This window comes from Euphorbia lathyris, chromosome 2, assembly GCF_963576675.1.
Source record: "Euphorbia lathyris chromosome 2, ddEupLath1.1, whole genome shotgun sequence".
Classification (NCBI taxonomy): Eukaryota; Viridiplantae; Streptophyta; class Magnoliopsida; order Malpighiales; family Euphorbiaceae; genus Euphorbia; species Euphorbia lathyris.
Genome location: NC_088911.1, coordinates 86,996,281 through 87,018,200, shown reverse-complemented (window position 1 = coordinate 87,018,200; position 21,920 = coordinate 86,996,281). Strand labels below are relative to the sequence as shown.

At 36.1% G+C, this 21,920-nt stretch overlaps 1 long non-coding RNA gene across 1 annotated transcript; it reads left to right on the top strand.

Annotated features, from left to right (window-relative positions):
* The first annotated feature begins 18,855 nt into the window (after positions 1 to 18,855).
* Positions 18,856 to 20,329, top strand: LOC136220773 (uncharacterized). The gene is made up of 2 exons (XR_010684713.1): positions 18,856 to 19,293; positions 20,126 to 20,329. It is a non-coding gene; the product is annotated as an uncharacterized lncRNA (long non-coding RNA).
* Positions 20,330 to 21,920: the final 1,591 nt, after the last annotated feature.

The window sequence follows — 21,920 nt, the reverse complement described above, 5'->3', positions numbered from 1 at the left end:
CTCCAACAGCTCTTCATCCCAATCCCTGGAATTATGGATAAACAAATCATTAACTTTCAAATACTCCAACCCTTCCACCATAGGGGTTCGTATATAGCCATCATCCTCATTACGCAACCATCTCTCACTCCACACATTTATTGATTGACCGTTTCCTATTTTCCATCTGATTCCTTCTCTAATGATTAGTTGAGAACTCCAGATACTTCGCCATATAAAAGTTGGTGAATGCCCCAATGAGGCCCCCATAAAATCCCCTCTTGGATAATATTTAGCTTTGAAAACTTTACTAACAAGCGAAGATGGATTGGTAAATAACCGCCATCCCTGTTTTCCCAACATAGCAAGATTAAAGGCTGTGAAATTTCGGAAACTAAGTCCTCCCATCAATTTTGGAGCACATAATCTGTCCCATGCCATCCAATTCAGTCCTCTCTCACCTGACTTTTTATTACCCCACCAAAACGAATTCAGCATTCGTTGTAATTCCTCAGCCGTCGATATAGGGAGCAAGAATACACTCATAAAATAGATTGGGATAGCTTGCCCTGCTGCTCGAATAAGTGTAGCCTTACCAGCTTTTGATATTCCTTTCCCTCTCCAGCGCTGTAGGCGCTGCCATAATCTGTCTCTGAAGTGTGCAAAGATTGCTCGTTTTGTTCTGCCCACCAACGATGGAAGACCCAGATACCTTCCCGTATTCAATGGACTAGTAATACCCAAAATGCTAGAAATTCCCATAGCCAGGTCAGTTGCCACATTTCTACTAAACATGATTCCAGATTTTTGACAATTTATAGCTTGCCCCGAAGCTAATTCATATGTTCTGAGTAATTTTTTTAACACTCTAGCTTCAGATATGGTAGCCTGGCAAAATAAGAATGCATCATCAGCAAAGAGCAAATGTGAAATTGTTGGCGCCCCTCTCTTAACTCGGCATCCATGCAATAACCCCCTGTTCTCAGCTGCCATCAATAATGACGTCAATCCTTCAACACAAATCAGGAATAAATACGGTGATAGTGGATCACCTTGGCGAAGCCCTCTTTTTGGACAAACAGGACCAACCAACTGATCATTTATTTTAACCATATATTGCACAGAAGATACACAATGCATTATCAAATTCACCCATTTATCTGCAAAACCTAACTTTAGCATCAATTCTCTTAGATAATTCCAATCCACCCTGTCATATGCTTTACTCATATCAACCTTTAATGCCACATTACCTTCTTTCTTAACAACGTTATTGTTAATGCTATGAATAAGTTCAAATGCAATCAAAACGTTGTCATGAATAGACCTCCCTTTAATAAAAGCAGATTGATTTTCAGAGATAATCCCAGGTAAAAGCAATTTCAATCGATTTGCTAAGACTTTGGAGAAAATTCTGAGTATAACATTACACAGTGCTATTGGACGAAGTTCAATCATAATAACAGGATTCTCACACTTTCGAATAAGAGTAATGATAGTATTATTAAGCTCAGAGGGGAACATACCTTGATCAAACCATATTGACCCAGCAATGAAGATATCATCTCCAATTATGTCCCAGAATTTTTGGTAAAATCCTGGATTAAATCCATCAGGTCCTGGAGCCTTATCAGGATGCATATCAAATAAAGCTCTCTTGAATTCCTGTTTTGTAAGTGGTCGTAGTAATTGGTCATTGTCCCGATCAGTGATGCGTGGCTGCATCAAATCTACCACTTCATTCCATTCACTGTTACTGTCAGAGAAAACCGTTTCAAAATACTGTATTGCAATCTGCCCCATCCCATCCTTATCATCAATCCAGTCTCCTGCATTATTCTTGAGCCCTGTTAAACTGTTCCGCTTCCTCCTTCCATTAGCAAAAGAGTGATAAAAACGAGTATTCAGATCTCCCTCCTGCAACCATAAGACTTTTGCTCTCTGTTTCCAGTGGTCTTCCTCTTGAACCATAATTCTCACATACTCAGCTCGGGTCGACTCATACTCATCACTATTATTTGGTCCTCCCAGATCACGTAGTTGTATTAACTTCGCTTTTAATTGTTCAATTTTCTGACGAAAGTTGACATCGCTACTTCTACTCCATCTCATAAGCACTTCTGCCACATGCGCTAACCTCGAACTCAGTACCGTTCGCCTATCTGATCCCCATGCCTCCTTAATTACATTCCAAATATCCTCATCCCTTAGCCATTGTTGCTCAAATCTGAACTGCTTTTTCCTCAGAATAGTTAAATCAGTTGCGGTTTGTAAGATTATTGGGGAGTGATCTAAAGTGGGAGCAATAGAATTAACACAAAAATTACCAGGAAAACGCCTCCCCCACGCTTCTGTACAAAGGCTTCGATCAAGCTTCTCTTGAATTCATTTGGTTTACCTCTATGTTGTACCCATGTATACGGATATCCTTAACGGAATATTAGTAAGACCACAATCAGTCAGTGCATCTCTAAATCCCTTATAACACCACTCAGGATGTTCATTCAACCCTTTTTTTATCACTATGAACAAGTAGATCATTAAAATCTCCCAAAATAGACCATGGGAGAGGAGAGGCGGCAGCAAGGCTCCTTAGTAAATCCCAAGAAGTCCTTCGTCTAGCTCTCTCCGGATACCCATAAAAACCAGTAAGGCGCCAATCTCCATCCCTAGGATCATTTACAGTCAAATCAATGTAATTTGATGAAAATGATCTTAAGGAGCACATACTGGCCTTCCTCCAAAAAAGCACAAATTCCTCCACTTCTCCCAATCCTATCAACAACAAAACATCCTTCAAAACCAATGCGTACCCTGATAGCTTCAATAAGTTATTATTATTATTATTATTATTATTATTATTATTGGGGAGTTTAGGTTACAAGAGGGGACGATTTTGGTTTTACGGGGAAAGAAGATACTGCATCACCTTTTTCTTTCTTTTTTCTTATTTTCTTCTATTATATTTTCCTTCGTAACTTTTTATTCGGGCCACCTCTTGAAGCAAAAATCATACCATTAAATTTCTTATTTCGTAAGGAATATTTTGAGATCACTATTGATATTTTTCTGAGCAAAAAGTATGGTGATCGGAGCGGGTATTTCTCACTGGAAAAGTGTTAGATCCCGACATTTTAGGCGGTTTTAGTTGTGAAGGGGGTGTACTTTTAGACTCCCCTGATCGTTGGCTATCTCGTGATAGTCTTGGTTTGCGATTTCGACATCTCCGGCGAACTTCCGGCGACCGACCACCGCGCTCCGATGAAACTCCGGGAAACCAGAAATGAGTCAATTAGAACCCGAATAATTTGATTAGCCTTTTGGGACGAGAGGTAAACTTAATTGCTTATGTTTATATATATTTATGTCTATTATATATTTATTTATATTTATGTGAGTGTCTTTTGATATATTGTCATAGAATAGTAAAATAAATGTTGAGTATTTTGTTATCAATTGATTTGTGCTTATTTATACATATGATCATTTGAGATGTGGAGTTTTAAATATTCTTTGTTCAGTTGAATTTATTGATATATGATTTTGTTTCTTTTGAAATGGTGTTCTTATGTATTTACCTATTGAGGTAATTAGCTATGAAATTATATCATGGTAGAATGAGAATTCATATGAATTCAATTATGAATTATGAAATTGTGTTGGATTATTTTGGAGTGAGAACAAAACATAAATAGCTAGCTTGGGTGGGTATATTCAATGGTCTGGAGGTTTGTTGATACTGTGATCACAGGCACCTGGGTAGAGTGTTATTTTGGTCTAATTGAGCTTATACTGTGTCCTGAAACTGGGGGCGATAGCAGTACTGTATTATTGAAATAATCATTATGAGGTTGAAAGGGTACGTGTCCTGAAACTAGGGGCGATAGCGTACAGTTGGAATATTGTTAACCATGAGACCATTGGGTATATTTCACTTAGGTCTAGTCGGGCCCTTAAAAATAAAGATAATAAATTATAATTTTATTGTTTGAAGTAAATCGAGTCATATACGATATTATATGTTTATATTGTATTCTTGATTGATTGATTGTTAACTGTTTGATTAATTAAATGTTAAGATGCATGAAATTATATATATAAACGTAGGTAATTATTCTTATTGAGTAGGCAGCTCACCCCTTGCCACGTTGACATTTTCAGGCTAGGTTCAGAGATTCTCCTATTTGCTAGATTTTCAGGTTTACTCTACATTCATTCAGGTTGGCCAGCACAAGCGTCTTATTTCCATTAGAAATTTTATGAGCATTTATTAGGATTTAATATATTATTGAACTGGATTACTTTGTTTAGATTGAGTGAATTTTTATTGATCGATTAAATTGTTTTATTGATTATTGAACCTTTTGAATATTGATTTTTGATAGGCAATAATGAACAAGGAGACATTATTTGAATATGTTGTTCTTTGTACGCAATTATGATAATTGATTGGGTTTTTGTGTATTTTCAACGCGACCCGGGACGGGGGTTACAATGTTACTTACCTTTGCGGGTCTATGCCTCTAGTAGAGAAGGTCCTGATTGCTCGAGCAATTATGATTGGTGCCACTTAGAACCAAGAAAGATTGAATAATTCGACTAAATGTAACATGTAAATAAGAAGAAATCTTAGCTTACTCTTTAAATTGTCTTTGTCTTCATAAGAAGAAATATGAGAGTCTCCAAAACCTTCAACCATTAGCTTTCCTTTTGTCAGGGAAACGTTGGGAGCTAAAGTCCCTATTGCTATCATGTTCAGGCTCCCTATCATCTTGATCATGATTTCTCCTATCTCTGTTTTCCTTCTCAATAGCCCTTCTATGTTCTTTGTGGACTTTCATCATTGTCATCATCCTTTTAAATAATTCTATCCAACATTGCTAGAAAATATATAATTTCCTCAACATTAAGAATCAGTTAAACAAAGGTGATGCCTTTTCATTTGTTTGAGTTAATCCAACAATTTGGCCATTCTGAATATCATAATTATAAGAAATAATGACAATCCAACAATTTTCTTTGAAGGTCCTCAAAGAGAGAAGCAACTTGAAAGATAATTTAATAAAAACAACAAAATATATCTTGGTGTTCAGATAATAATAAAAACAACCCTTCCATGAAATGCAGATCAATCAACATAAATAATCAAAGGTGACAACCAAAAATTGTGTATCTTTACCTCACTGTAGACCTCATTTGTGTCCTTATGCTCTTTCCAATACATATTCAAAATGTCTAAAAATTATTTGTACACATGTTCATCATTTTGGAAACGTTCCTGTAAGTGAAAATTCAATGAGCACAACTCAAGAGTCAAGAAAAGACATATACCCTTCAAAATGAAACAAAACCACAATTTAATTATTTTGCTACCTTTATTTTGTTCACAAAACCGATAGCTTCTTCAAATTCAACTCTTTTCTTTGATGGAGCTTCATTCTCATCAAGGTTATTTCATATCCTTTGAGTAAGAAAGTGCTAAATCCAAAGATCAAGTATAGGTATGACCCTTGATTAACTCTTTCACTCTTGCAATGGCGCCTAAAGTGTCAGTTATGAAAGAAACATACAACATCATAGATCAGTTAGCACAAATCAACATTTGGCATGAGTCTAGAAGATGAGGTTCGACCTGGATAATGAACAAATGTTTCAAAGTTTTCTTTCTTCGTAAAATTTCAATCCAATTTATACATATAAATAAAGCTTAAGGCCACTTTTCAATAGGGAAAGGAAAACACAAACTCCATGTCGGCATTTAATCAAACAGGTATTGTCCTTTCTAAATGGTTGAAGATGAAACTTAAGCTTTTTTTTCATTTTTAATGAGCAGCAGGGATATCCTTCGCCGATAATGCGAACACCTATAGAAAACGAAGTGAGAAAAACAAAGGCTGCTAAAAAGAAGGAGAGGAATAGGCTATTTAAATCAGTTTCACAGAAAACAAAGAACATAAGAGATCAATCATTTGTGGTTTTAGTTAGTAATCCAATATATTTCCTAATTGGCATATCTTAGAAAAGTTGTAGTCAATATGTTCATCTCGTCCACAACCATATGCACTTAATGCATCAAAACGTCAATGAAGCGAAATTTCTACAACGAATCACAGTTTGATATAATTGTAGTGCAGTTCAAGATTGGAAGGGACTTACCTGTATTCCATTGCTAACATAGTGATCTCCAACATCAAAGGGGTAAACCAAGAACATGAAAATGACAGCCTCAATCAATCCGAAACCAAAACCTATTTAAAAGATAGAAGCAAAATCAGAACTATAAACTTCAGCATTGTTTCCTACATCAAATCTGAAAAATAAATCAATTAAGCATAAAAATAAAATAATCAAACACAAACATCAATAGGTAATTATAAGAAAGAAGGGTTGACAACATGAATGAAGTGATGAATGATGAGGACACGGCTACAAAATAGAATCAAAGTGCCTGAATACAATAGAAGGTAAACAAACCCAATAAAAAAACACTTACAGAAAATTAACAAATTGAGAGTTAATTAGGTGAAAACAAACCTTGAGAAAAAGATTGGAGTAAACGAGAAGAGAGAGCTTTCCCAGGAGTTAGAGGATGGAGATGAAGGATCTTAGGTGCCAAAAAGAAGAGATGAGTAAAACTCAGAAGGAGAAATTTTACTATTCTACTGGAGTAATACTTCCCACCAAACAAAATTGTTTTTAATCCCACTGCATGAGCATTATTGGTGGAAGAAAAAAATATATATACATGTGTCATGCATTGATTGGTGGGATTCTAAAATTACTATAGGAGTACCCTAAAATTACTCACATAGGAGTTATGATTGGAACCGATATGATGGCATTTAAGGAAATGGTTAGAAAAGATTAGGAGTGGGCCAAGATTGAGGGAGTAAGGAGCATGAATTTGATTGAAGTGTAATACACATAAACTTTTTTTAAAATTCTATGAAAATCAACTTAGAATGTAAACTTTAAGTATGTGGATAGATTAGCAACTCCATTCGGTAGGTAGCCATGAAAGATACCCGCAACTAGAGGCATTTCCTCATCTTGTCCACCAATTACTTTTCAAGGGATCCTCTTTGATAGATTTAGCGGCTTATTCAAGTAAGAAAGTGCTAAATCCAAAGATCAAGTTGTTATGACCCTTGAATATCTCTTTCACTCTTGCAATGGCACCTAAAGTGTCAGTTATGAAAGAAACATACAGCAGCATAGATCAGTTAGCACAAATCAACATTCGACATGAGTCTAGAAGATGAAGTTCGACCTGGATAATGAACAAAGTTTTCAAAGTTTTCTTTCTTCGTAAAATTCCAATCCAATTTATACATATAAATAAAGCTTAAGGCCACTTTTCAATAGGGAAAGGAAAACACAAACTCCATGTCGGCATTTAATCAAACAGGTATTGTCCTTTCTGAATGATTGAAGATGAAACTTAACCTTTTTTTCATTTTCAATGAGCAGCAGAGATATCCTTCGCCCATAATGCGAACACCTATAGAAAACGAAGTGAGAAAAACAAAGGCTGCTAAAAAGAAGGAGAGGAATAGGCTATTTAAATCGGTTTCACAGAAAACAAAAAACATAAGAGATCAACCATTTGTGGTTTTAGTTAGTAATCCAATATATTTTCTAATTGGCATATCTTAGAAAAGTTGTAGTCAATATGTTCATCTCGTCCACAACCATATGCACTTAATGCATCAAAACGTCAATGAAGCGAAATTTCTATAAGCGGCTTTTGTTTCATAACCGCGGCCTTGGCCCTCCATCTTTTCACAAAATCGGAGAAGGATTCCCCCGTCTGCTGCTTAGTGCTCTCAAGCTCCTTCAAAGTGACCTCAAGCATGGTATTAAAGCTATACTGAGCGATGAATGACTTCGCTAACTCTTTCCAATCCCTCTTCGTCACCATCGGCAATGCATGAAACCATGTGAGGGCAGCCCCCTCGAGATAGGTGTTAAACAGCCCCAGGACTTGATCCTCAGTCAGGATCGTGTGCTTCATTACAGCGACATACTGATTCATGTGGGCAGTGGGATCCCCAATTCCATCGAACTTTTTCATGTCAGGGAGCCGAAATTTCAAAGGCAAAGCTGTTGCCGATAAATAATTCTTCAAGTTATAAAAGTCCTGACTCCCGGAACTTCCCCCACGTAGATCCTGCACCTCCTGCGTGATGTGTTGCTTCCACTCCTCTTCCTTAGCTTTCTCTTTCTCAAGCTGCTTCCGGATATAATCTTGATAATCATCCTCGTTCCCAAAGCGAGGTCCATCGTTCCCCTCATTCTCAGCGTGCTTACTGCCACTTTTATCATCTCTCATGGCCAGCTTAGCTAACTGGGCCGCTATCACCGCTAATTGCTCATTAATGTTGTTCACAGAGTTTTCCAATCCGGCCACTTTTTCGTCGGTCGCAGACATACTGCCGATTCAGAACTATCAATCTGTAACTGGTCAAACTGCCTAACTAGCCGACTGCTCTCTCGGTACCACAATCGCTTAATGATGACGTCTGCGCGAACGGTATCCATTAGTATGTATGCATGATTTTATATGCATGATTCGTGGTGTGTGCGTTTATTTATTTACGGATATATAAGATAAGAAGAACAAACGTTAGTCTAATTACACGTATCACAACATCTCTCTTCCACCCTTATTCCTCCACACACTCGATGGTCCAAGTCTCTTTCCTAGGATTTTGGTTTGGGGCTCACATTGCGGTCCAAGGGACGCGTGATGCCGTCGATTATTGCGGAAAAGTAGATCAGTCATCAGACAATACAGTTCGTTTTGACGTATCAACGTTCAGTGACTAAGAAATCGACCAAGTCGGATTGTCCTTTCGGAATAACTCGTCTTTCGTTCTTTCGTGAGACGCATTAGTTCGGGTTTTGACTCCCTTTGAGCGCATCTCAGTTTTTAGACGTGGTACGAGTTATTCTTCTAGTCCAATCATTCGTTATTGTCAATGACTCGTTCCCTTTTGTTCGCGCGGGTTCGTGTCTCGATTTTTAGATTACAACGGGATCTTTTGGATTTATCGAGAGACGTAACCACGTGTTTATTTAGTGATGGAATCACTTTTGGATTTTATTTTAGGGAACGGACTCATCGCGTAACGCGTTTGTTCTTAGCGTCGAGGATCCGTTTGCTCATTTTAGCTACGTGAAAAGACGGCGAGTCTTATTTTGAGCGCACGGTAACCTTTCGGCTAGCAACAGTTCGTTGTTCTTCCCAATCCACGGGATATATCATCTTAGTGTGGTTATAGAAAATCAACGTTTCGTTGAATCGCATGCTTATTCAAAGCGAGGATATCACCGTTCTCTTTCCTTTAGGCACGAATTAAACAAACACGTACATCGGGCCATATTTCTTGCAGTTTTGGTAACGATCGAAATGATCGAGTCGTTAGTCAAAACCCGCAGTCTCGTCCATATGGCGCAATTATATGGTTTGGCTTAATTCGGCTTCGAGATTTTAAACGGGGTATACACTCGTTCGAGGCACGTATTCAACGGCATTGGTTTATTTTCTTTAACTACGCTCGGGATTGACATATATCGTAAATTCGGAATGATTTTGGTCGTTTAGTTCATTTTTCGCTTTTCTTTTCTTAGTCACTTCTGCGGACACGTCCATTTCTCTTAAGAACGACACGAGGCATAACGTAAAAGCTCGTCTTTTATTCGGAAGGGACGGGCTACGTGTGCGAAACTTTTCACGTTACAACAGGGTCGTTCGAAACAGAAATGTTCTTCATTTTCGTTTCGTTATGATCTCGCTTTATCCCAATTTATTTAAAGAATGTGAATAACGGCTACTGTTAATATAGTCTTTTGAATCGAAGTATAACTATCCTCAACACCAAACCGATTCATACTAATACGTGCTTACGTCGTAACGCATTTCCTGAACATGTGCCTTCGTCGGGACACAGAAAGGGACAAGGTGGGCCGCACATGTTCATTCATACGAGATGACTAAGTCGTCTTTAGTTTAAATTGTTTCGATGTTTTAGGGTAATTAGTATGTCGACTCAAGAGTATATATTAACGCATCATTTCATTTTCTTTACATACTTTAGGATTTAGACACGTATCATGGCGATTTGAAAACATGAACTGATTCATTTATCACGCCAAAAATAGTAACGGGAAATCCTATGGCAACTTCTAAGGCTACTATATGCTGACACGGCTGAGCGCGGGACCTCACAGGACCGCACAAATTCGCCCCTAACGAATGGATGGGGACCCTTTGGCGCCTTACTGTAAGGGGGAACTTACACTAGCCTCTTTCGATCGACGAATGGACTCTCGCTAGAGGTTTCGCGGAAATTACCCAAAAGGTTTGCAATAATGCACATGAATGCATACGAAAAGAAATAATACGATCCGTCCCCGTTAAGGGCTTAATACACGCCTTCCGGAATCAAATTTCTCGCTTCCCCAGCAGAGTCGCCACTTGTTAGACGAGGTGCCGCGGCCTAATCTCCCGGGCGGACCAGGGGGTGGACACCTCATGGCGATGTAAGCGGTGATTGGCGCCGAAAGCAACCAATCGTGGAATCAAGCTGCTCGGCAGGACCGGAGCTCGGAGATATGGAAGAGTCGCCACCCACGAATGGGAAAATGAACACCGATCCCTTGCGGGAGACCGGTGTGGGTTCGGAAAACTTAGGTACGAGCCGATAAGGCTAGCTCCTTTCTGGAGAAAGGCTACTAGGCACCCCGACATCGCCCGGTTATGAACCACCGACCTCCTACTCAGCATGTTAGGCGATAACGGACTAATCGTATACTTCTTTAAGTTTAAAATTCATTTGAAACCTTTTCTTTCTCTTTTTAGAAACCGTTTTGAGCATATATTATTGAAAAGCCACTTTAGTAAAGAATCACCCATTTACATCAATTTGATATACATACAAAGAGAGGGGAGGAAGAAAGAAGTGGTTTATTTACCACGAGATTTACATGTCGTGTTGCGTGTTAATTCTATACTAACTCATTTCCCCAAAAGGAGTTTATTTACATGGTTCGTACCTTAATCGTCGTTGGAACGATTTAGGTACGTTTCAAAACCCTGTTTGATGAAGTCCGCCTGCATCGCCGTTGGAACGACTCAAGTGTTTGAAAACATTGAGATAAAAACCTTTAATAAGAAAACGTGGTTAAACATACAAGTCAATTTTATTTTGTACAAATCCTTTAAGAAAACGATTCAAAACTCTATTATTCACAAAGAAACGATTTTAATTACAATGTTCGCTTAATCGGTCGTTGGAACGGACTAAGGTTTTAAAACGTGGTGTTTTGAGAAACGATTTGAAATGTCAAGAAAATTCAATTTATTTACATTAGGAACCTCTAAAAATTCATTAATTTAAATAATTAAATTGAAAACTCTTTTTGTGATTTATTTTCCCCTTTTCCTTAATGGATTCTCTACTAGTCATAATTACAATAATAAACATATTTAAACCAAAATTCACTCCCAAATAAAGCCCATTTGAAACATGGACCCCTAAATGGCCCAAAAGAACAAAGAAAATAATATAAGCATATATATATACATTTTAATCCAAAAAGGAAACATGAAATAAAAGTTAATGAAAAGAGATTGTATAATACATATATGAAAATACTGAATATAATACATTTATACTTTAAACATGTGAAAATAGTAAATAAAACTCCTAGATAAGAAAATAACTTTTATTCCCAAAATAGTTTTATTTAATAATAACTAATATAACCCAAATATCCCAAAACTATATATATACATAACTAATGTAATTTTAAATGTAAAAAATAATACATATTTATCCACTAATAAATCACTCCCAAAACCCCAAGTAAATATTCTTTTAAAATGAGATTAATTACCATTTAAGTAAAGGAAGAAGAAAAGAAAAGATATATATACATATACTTATATTTAAAAATAAAATAAAAAATGATATACAAACATCCTAAATAATTATATATACCAAATGTCTAAAAAAATAATTTGAAAACATATATTACATAACTATACATATATATCTAAAGGATCAAAAGCTCAAAAGTTAAGAAGGAGGGACCAAAACAGCATTTTTTACATTCCAGCAGATTTACCGACGGAAAATCCGTCGGTAAATAGCAATTAGTGACAGAAACGGAAAATTACAGAACTACTCCAACCGTTTCCAGATTTATTCAAAAGCTTTAAATTAAGTCTAATTCAATCGTTTTGGATTTCCGAACTCCCAAAAATGGATCATAGTTAATAACGGAAGTTCCTAAAACGACGTTTTTATTTTAAAACATTATTCGGAAATTCTTTTAAATTAAAACTTATAATTACAACGTTTTTAACACCCGAACTACCTTTTTATCGGATCACGGTTCGTATTGGGATATCAAAACGAGGTTTTTTATTTTAAAGCAAAACCGAATTTTATTCAACACGAGACGAAAATTAAATAAATATGCCAAATTAAATAAAATGTGATAAAATAAAAGAAATAACTAAATAAATAAAAAACTATAACATAAAAATAAATAAAGGAAAGGAATAAATAAAATAAAATAAAAGAGTCTAGTCCTCGGATAATACCTTACATTCGGTATCTGACAGACGAAGCCGATTGATTCCACGAGTCGTGATTTTCCGGTTTTTTGTGTTTTTTTTAGTAAAAATTTAACTTTGGGAAATTCGGAATTTTTTTGGGAAAAAAATATTTTCTCCAAAAAATTGACTTTCTCTCTCTAAAAATGTTTAGAGTGAGAAAGCTCCAAAAATTCTCCCTCTCCCAAATGCATGGGGATCTGTGCCTTTTATAGGCAAACGGGTCCCCGGACCAATGGGCGACGCCCGAGTAAAATCGGGCGTCGCCCAAGGGGGTTGGGCGATCGCCCAACAATTGTTGGGCGGTCGCCCAACAGCATTGGGCGAGCGCCCAACGCGAGCTTGGGCGCGCGCGCCCAACTGCCGTTGGGCGTCCGCCCGACGCGGTTGGGCGCTTGCCCAACGGCCGCCGAGGTACGTCTCGCGCCGTCGGGCGTGCACGCCCCGCGGCCGTCGAGCTCGCGTTCCGCGCCGTCAGGTGTCCACGCGTCGTGACCGCCGAACGTGTGTTCCGCGCCGCCGGGCGCACACGCCCTGTGGCCGACGAGTGCGCGCTTCGCGCTGCCAAGCTCGTGCATTGCTCGGACGTCGAGCGCGTGCTATTCGTGGTTGGATGCGTGCGTCCGACGGACGTCGAGCGCGCGCTTTGCGTCGTCGAGCGGGCGTCCGACTGTCGTCGAACGCGCGCCGGCTGCCGCTAAGCACTCGCACCATGCCGCTAAGCATTCGCGAGCCATCTGATCAACAACAGCGACCCACCGTAACTTATTTATTTTATTTTTTTTCCGAAACTTCCGGAATCAATCGCTTCAACCGTCTTGTTTTCAGGTTTTCATCATAGGTCCTCCGACTCGGTGTCTACAAGAGGGATACAATAAAATACCTTTTCTAAAGAACTATCTACAGTTGCAAACGAAGTGCCCACAACTCTTAATCCGTGTGTCACGAACAACAAAAGAAACAACATAGAAAAGAAAGACGATTAGTAATCAACCTTAATAAATAGCAATCGCAATGCCTCTAACAGAATCGATGCGAGATCAAAGAGAGAGTAAGAAAGATTGTAATTAGCCGAGACGGTTTCGGAACGGTTCCTCTTGCCCCCTTGTTGTGTGTTGGTTGAAATATTGGGGTTAGGGAGTCTATTTATAGACTTCTCAAAACCCTAATCCCAGTTGTGTTAGGTAATTAAATGATTAGAATCTTATTCGGAATAGGATTACTAATTAGATAATTAAATAAACACTTATTTTTATCTAAATAATAACTAATTATATCTAGATAATATTATTAATCAAATTAATAATTTAATTATTGTTAGGGATAATTAATTAGAGTTTCAATCTCATTAAAATCTCTAATTAATATTATTAGATAATCCTTTAATTTAATTCACAACTACAATCCAATTATAATTATTAATCAAATTAATTTATCCCTAATTTAATTACAAATTTCGGACCATATATTAGTGTCTCACTAATTACATTTTCGTCCTCTGGTTCCAAGTCTCATATGTGACCCATTAGGTCCTTTATTGCCACTAGCCGTATATATCCTTTGAAATTAATTCATCTTGATTAATTTCAACATATATATAACGGAATACCGTCGCGAGCTGTTACTAGCAGAACCTATGATATTCCCTCAAAGCAATTAAGAAGTCAGGTTGATAACTGACGTTAACCTTTCTGCATTAGGTACAGTATAGTACGATCCTTCATCAACTATATCCTGTCGTTCAATTCCTTATAACCATGGAACGTGTCAAGATTACATATAACGAATGGTCCAGTTTTACTTGTACAGGTTGAATTCACTCTGAAAGATAAGTTAAGTGAAATATCCATTTCTACTCTTAACTCTATCACCTTGCAAGGATTTCAGTTAATTCACCACAAGCGGCCATTTGGATATATCTCCCACTTATCGGGAGTGACGAATGCTCAATCTGACATTAACTATTCTACAATTACTTTGTGTGATACCCAACCCTGCTCTGACACACCCCAGGCTCTCACCTGTTGGATCGTGCTCGCACAGAATCAAAGTACTAGACTCTATAATCCAGAATCACTAATTAACGAATGTCTGAGTCTGAGGATTGGTTATACCTACTAATACCAATGAGATGAATAGTTGACACATTAGATAAATCAATCCATACTGTTCTCTCAAGTCGGGTCCCAATCCTAATGAACTCCTTCACCGGATCCATGTAACTTTCTAGATATCTAAATATCTAAAGCTTGTGAGATCAGCTTTCTGTCTCGACAGAAAACACTGTTACATGCAAGTCTCAACAGTAATATGCCAACCCCTATAACATATTACTTGACTTGGGTTAACTTTAAGTTTATTGATCTTGTTATAAAGTATAGTCTCACTTCATGCTTGTATGAACACTTTATAACTGCTTAAACAAACTTAGGATTACTTTCTTTATGAAAGATTTGTGCTTTTATATATAGTTACATTTTAATGTTATACATCTAATTAAACAAATGATTAAATAAACTATTTATTCAATGATATTTATATTCTAAAACAATTGTCTTTAGGACACTAAACTCCAACATCATATCCGTCATAGGATTGGCTCATCGGGGACTTAACATTTGGATGGAATTGAAGCTGGATACACAACATCATTCATTGGAGAGGCTCTAACCCTAATATTATTCCCTTTTGCTTTTTTGGTGCTTAGACGATGAACATGATAACGTATATTGTTTCAATTGCTCCTCCTGTCCCGTTTATCATTGACAGTAAAAGATTATTCTCTAAAAGAAATGGTAGACCATACCCGCATGCCATTAATCCAAGATGAAACCAATTCAGGAGAGATCACAGAAAAGAAAGGTCATCTTCAAAGTGCGAAAAGAAGAACATACCAGGAAGAGAGGAGACAATTGAGCAAAGTCATGACATATGGGATACCTGAAACTGCTGAGTTGATTTACTTACTCCTTATGATTCTCTTGAATGTGATCCTGTCCATTTTTAAGAAAACCAGAAAGAAATTGAAATGTGTACGTCAGAGCAGCACCATTTACTAAAAATCAAGAAAAATCAACAAAAAGGAGAAGAAGATAAAGGAGCGTACCAAAAATACTAAACAAGAAGAGGGCGGTCCAAGAAACATAGGAGATAAGGAGAGAGTTTCAGTGAGGGGAAGAGGTGAAAAGGGGGAATGGGGTCTAAGGTAGTGTAGTGCACTTTCATATGGTCTCCAGTCGAATCATAGGATTGGCTCATCTCATAGGGGATGGAATTGAAACACGATACACAACACAACACCTCCTTTAATTTGGATGAAGAGAATAGTACTATTTATCCGCTAAAGGCAACCCGTAATTATGGGAAGTTCTGATAGTTCCATCGAATCCGGCTGTAACAATCACAAGCCCCCAAGCATCTAGTAGAGAAGCCTGCTGGTGCTGGTACTCTATGGACGATGTTGCAGAGCTTCCTCTGTATAAGAAACAATTGCCAAGTCTCCTTGGGGATGCACATGCACTGTGTAAGGTACGACTATATAAGCCCCTGGTTTCTGTTCTGATACCAAACCAAGGTACTACTGCAGATACGGCTTCAAAGAAGAAAGCTCGCAAGATGTGACTGATTTTGTGTGTTTAGATGATCCATCGTAATCCCACACATAAACACGAGAGTCTTCACCAACTGATACTATATGTCTCCCTGTTGAAGTAAATGAAGCTGACCTTTGACTCCCAGACTTAGCTAGACCTGTAATCAAAACTCCCAACACAGTAAATTAATCAAACAACAATATAAATAAATCATGGATATAGCTACATAATATGCATAAAGTGAAAATGTTCACCTCTACTCTAATAAGTTACATAATAAAATGCTACTTTTAACTAAATTGCAACAACAATAGGAGACATAATTTACCTTTAAATTTCTGTACAACATCAAATCCATCAAATATACGAAGTCAAGAATCTTGAGAGGTGATCATAACTCTTCGAGGTCTGTCACTGTCACTGGAAAACTGCACCATGTAATGAAACAAATGTTAATGAATGATGAACAAAAGTAAGCTCATATTTTCTTCATTAATAAGAGTCTCAAGTTTCAACCTGTATGCTAGTGATTCCATTGCCTAAAGATTTTTTTTCTACGAACACAAATCTCTCCTTCAAACTCGATCTCATTTTCTAAAGAGGTCCAAGTCCAATTTTACATATTATTATGTTTCCAAAGAACATAAAATGAGAGTCTTTAACATAAATGAAATATATATATATATATATATATATATATATATATATACCTGATGCTTTGTAGAAGTGGCAAGTACCTAGAATAGAACCAACAACAAAGCCCTATTTTCATTCAAAAATACATTATAAGTTATTAAAAATTATTTATATTTTTTAGATGAGTTTATTTGGGTTACGTTTTTTGATTGGATTTTTAAGTCGAAACTCAGCCCAACCCGAGCCTTCCTGAAATAACAACGAGTTGGGCTTAGTCGAGGTTAAGTAATTTTTTTTAGGCAAACAGTTAATTATTTTTTCATATTGATCATTGATTTTGTCATGGATTTGTCCCTTATTTAATTTTTCCATCGAGTTTGGGAGGGAAGAAGATCAATTTGGCGATTCCATTTCTGAAAATCACAAAATGGGAGAGGTGAAGATTGAGTTTGGAAGAACCTAATTTCTGTAATTTCTTCTTATTTTTTACTCTCTATCAATCCTAGTCAATAAATTCTTATTTTTTATTTGTCCACGTCAATAAGCCGAATCTCCCTAACGATGTGTGCCGCCCAAACTCGATAGAAAAGTTAAATAACGACCGAATCCATAAGAGAATCAATGCTCAATGACTCAATGTGGAAAAATAATTGATTAGGAGTTTGATCCTGAAAACAAGCAAAGTTCAGGAGGTTACCTATGCTTTTTGTCATTTTTTTACAAAAGCTTGTGCTATCCAGTGTAACCCGTGAACATGTCTAACATGAATGAAGAAGTCGAAATTTCATTTGGGGAGTTTCGTACTATAGACAGTTTGATAAATTTTAAGATCATATTAATTAACTTTTGTTTGATTAGAAATTTCAATATTTTTTATACTATCAAATGATTTTTATTTTTTTCAATTTATTATTGCAAATATTTTCATTTATTTTATTTCTATGTGGAAGTCAAATAAAGGTAATTCTAATCGTTCAAATATTTATTAGGTAAAGATAAAAACTAATCATAAAGATAAAATGATCTTACTTTTAACATTTTAAAAGTAAATTTTAAAAAAAATTAAAAACCAAATCCAATGTTATTGTTTGTGGTGCCAATGACGCCAATGACCCTCAAAAACAGGCGCGCTCAAAATTTAGGGGCTTTAGAGTCGGTTATATCAAATAACCGATGCCCATAAGGTATTATTTGGGTCGGTTATTTAAATAACCGACCCCAATGCCCTTTAGCCTCAGTTATCTATACAACCGTAGCTAATGAGGCATAGCAATAGGCCATTTCTGTACTGGTGACACATCCAAAAACATTTAAATATATTGTGAAAAGAATCAACATCCCACAAGACCAAAAACATTTAAATATATTGTGAAAAGAATCAACATCCCACAAGACATATCCTCCTTTTTGCTACAATTTAACACATCTAAAAACATTTAAATTTGTAGCGATTGCAATCCCCAAACCATATGTTCTCACTACTACCTTAATGATCAAAAACTAATTACTTGCAGATTTATATGAATAAAAAAACCCATCAATCTTGTCATCCAAAATAATATGATCCTCGTCAATCTCAGATGTCTCAGACCCGGATGTTCCTAAAAGAAGTTTATTGATGGCCGATTGTACTGTTTCAACGAACCATTCGTCCTCAGGTAGGGCCGTGCACGAACTTAGTTGCTAGCAGAGAGAATGGAAAAGCTCAGAAATAAAATGAACATGATGTTTGTAACATCCGGAATTTTATAGACTGTGTTTTGAAATAAAATTTTAGTATATAATTTTAGTAGTTATTAAATTTTTAATAATCATGAACCAATTATTTTCTAAAATTTAGATTATTATTTTTATTATTAATAATATTTTTAATATACGTGCCCTTTGATTAACCTTTATATTTAAAGTTACTTATTCAAATTTTTATTATTATTATTACTTATTATTATTATTTTTAATAAGTTATTATTATTATTATTATTATTATTATTATTGGAGAGTTTAGGTTACAGGAGGGGACGATTTTGGTTTTACGGGGAAAGAAGATACTGCATCACCTTTTTCTTTCTTTTTTCTTATTTTCTTCTATTATATTTTCCTTCGTAACTTTTTATTCGGGCCACCTCTTGAAGCAAAAATCATACCATTAAATTTCTTATTTCGTAAGGAATATTTTGAGATTACTATTGATATTTTTCTGAGCAAAATGTATGGTGATCGGAGCGGATATTTCTCACCGGCAAAGTGTTAGATCCCGACATTTTAGGCGGTTTTAGTTGTGAAGGGGGTGTACTTTTAGACTCCCCTGATCGTTGGCTATCTCGTGATAGTCTTGGTTTGCGATTCCGGCATCTCCGGCGAACTTCCGGCGACCGACCACCGTGCTCCGGCGAAACTCCGGGAAACCAGAAATGAGTCAATTAGAACCCGAATAATTTGATTAGCCTTTTGGGACGAGAGGTAAACTTAATTGCTTATGTTTATATATATTTATGTCTATTATATATTTATTTATATTTATGTGAGTGTCTATTGATATATTGTCATAGAATAGTAAAATAAATGTTGAGTATTTTGTTATCATTTGATTTGTGATTATTTATACATATGATCATTTGAGATGTGGAGTTTTAAATATTCTTTGTACAGTTGAATTTATTTATCGATATATGATTTTGTTTCTTTTGAAATGGTGTTCTTATGTATTTATCTATTGAGGTAATTAGCTATGAAATTATATCATGGTAGAATGAGAATTCATATGAATTCAATTATGAATTATGAAATTGTGTTGGATTATTTTGGAGTGAGAACAAAACATAAATAGCTAGCTTGGGTGGTTATATTCAATGGTCTAGAGGTTTGTTGATACTGTGATCACAGGCACCTGGGTAGGGTGTTTTTTTGCTCTAATTGAGCTTATACTGTGTCCTGAAACTGGGGGCGATAGCAGTACTGTATTATTGAAATAATCATTATGAGGTTGAAAGGGTACGTGTCCTGAAACTGGGGGCGATAGCGTACAGTTGGAATATTGTTAACCATGAGACCATTGGGTATATTTCACTTAGGTCTAGTCGGGCCCTTAAAAATAAAGATAATAAATTATAATTTTATTGTTTGAAGTAAATCGAGTCATATACGATATTATATGTTTATATTGTATTCTTGATTGATTGATTGTTAATTGTTTGATTAATTAAATGTTAAGATGCATGAAATTATATATATAAACGTAGGTAATTATTCTTATTGAGTAGGCAGCTCACCCTTGCCACGTTGACATTTTCAGGCTAGGTTCAGAGATTCTCCTATTTGCTAGATTTTCAGGTTTACTCTACATTCAAGTTGGCCAGCACAAGCGTCTTATTTCCATTAGAAATTTTATGAGCATTTATTAGGATTTAATATATTGTTGAACTGGATTACTTTGTTTAGATTGAGTGAATTTTTATTGATCGATTAAATTGTTTTATTGATTATTGAACCTTTTGAATATTGATTTTTGATAGGCAATAATGAACAAGGAGACATTATTTGAATATGTTGTTCTTTGTACGCAATTATGATAATTGATTGGGTTTTTGTGTATTTTCAACGCGACCCGGGACGGGGGTTACAATGTTACTTACCTTTGCGGGTCTATGCCTCTAGTAGAGAAGGTCCTGATTGCTCGAGCAATTATGATTGGTGCCACTTAGAACTAAGAAAGATTGAATAATTCGACTAAATGTAACATGTAAATAAGAAGAAATCTTAGCTTACTCTTTAAATTGTCTTTGTCTTCATAAGAAGAAATATGAGAGTCTCCAAAACCTTCAACCATTAGCTTTCCTTTTGTCAGGGAAACGCTGGGAGCTGAAGTCCCTATTGCTATCATGTTCAGGCTCCCTATCATCTTGATCATGATTTCTCCTATCTCTGTTTTCCTTCTCAATAGCCCTTCTATGTTCTTTGTGGACTTTCATCATTGTCATCATCCTTTTAAATAATTCTATCCAATATTGCTAGAAAATATATAATTTCCTCAACATTAAGAATCAGTTAAACAAAGGTGATGCCTTTTCATTTGTTTGAGTTAATCCAACAAATTGGCCATTCTGAATATCATAATTATAAGAAATAATGACAATCCAACAATTTTCTTTGAAGGTCCTCAAAGAGAGAAGCAACCTGAAAGATAATTTAATAAAAACAACAAAATATATCTTGGTGTTCAGATAATAATAAAAACAACCCTTCCATGAAATGCAGACCAATCAACATAAATAATCAAAGGTGACAACCAAAAATTGTGTATCTTTACGTCACTGTAGACCTCATTTGTGTCCTTATGCTCTTTCCAATACATATTCAAAATGTCTAAAAATTATTTGTACACATGTTCATCATTTTGGAAACGTTCCTGTAAGTGAAAATTCAATGAGCACAACTCAAGAGTCAAGAAAAGACATCTACCCTTCAAAATGAAACAAAACCACAATTTAATTATTTTGCTACCTTTATTTTGTTCACAAAACTGATAGCTTCTTCAAATTCAACTCTTTTCTTTGATGGAGCTTCATTCTCATCAAGGTTATTTCATATCCTTCGAGTAAGAAAGTGCTAAATCCAAAGATCAAGTATAGGTATGACCCTTGATTAACTCTTTCTTGCAATGGTGCCTAAAGTGTCAGTTATGAAAGAAACATACAACAGCAGAGATCAGTTAGCACAAATCAACATTCGGCATGAGTCTAGAAGATGAGGTTCGACCTGGATAATGAACAAATTTTTCAAAGTTTTCTTTCTTCGTAAAATTTCAATCCAATTTATACATATAAATAAAGCTTAAGGCCACTTTTCAATAGGGAAAGGAAAACACAAACTCCATGTCGGCATTTAATCAAACAGGTATTGTCCTTTCTGAATGGTTGAAGATGAAACTTAACCTTTTTTTCATTTTTAATGAGCAGCAGGGATATCCTTCACCCGTAATGCGAACACCTATAGAAAACGAAGTGAGAAAAACAAAGGCTACTAAAAAGAAGGAGAGGAATAGGCTATTTAAATCAGTTTCACAGAAAACAAAGAACATAAGAGATCAA